Here is a 692-nt window from a genome sequence, read left to right on the forward strand (position 1 = left end):
ATTAAAGGTTTATAAATTATAATACAATGCACCCAAAAAAGAAAGTTTAGTACACAAATTCTTCGACGCTTCTGTTCTCCGAAAATAATCTTAATTTAGTTCATGTACTATTTACTCCCTAGTTGTGTCCCGGGCGGAGGAGCTGTTTCTCTTTTGACTCCATAAATATTCATTAATATTATTACACATTGAAATTTCCACTTTTATTTATTTCATTGATCTGAACACACGCACTGAAAGTTTCATTAATTGATTTAATTAGTGTTTGTATTATTAAATGGTAGAGCCAGTATCCATATTTTTAAGTTCCCAATTATAGGTTTTGCATGTGGCATCCTTTCGTGGTAGGACCTTGCTGTGAATCGCAGAATTTAGTTATACTTTAAAAAATGATACGCAAAATGTGACTAACTACCATTACTCATCTATCAAATTATTAATTATGTTTTATGAATTATTGTTTACTTGTTTTCGAAGATGTTTTTATGTGTTAATTAGTTTGTTACTTTGTTAACATTTGTTGGGACGTAATAAGCAAAATATTACATTTCCATAAACAAGTGTAAAATGGAGCCAAAAAATTAAAATGTCCTCGCAAAAATATGAGAAAAACAATGTGTACATATAATTCTTTACATTTCTCCAACCACCCCATTTAGTTATATGTGTCTATACTCTATACTATATATATA

The sequence above is a fragment of the Arachis ipaensis genome, chromosome B09 (genome assembly GCF_000816755.2).
Source record: "Arachis ipaensis cultivar K30076 chromosome B09, Araip1.1, whole genome shotgun sequence".
Classification (NCBI taxonomy): domain Eukaryota; kingdom Viridiplantae; phylum Streptophyta; class Magnoliopsida; order Fabales; family Fabaceae; genus Arachis; species Arachis ipaensis.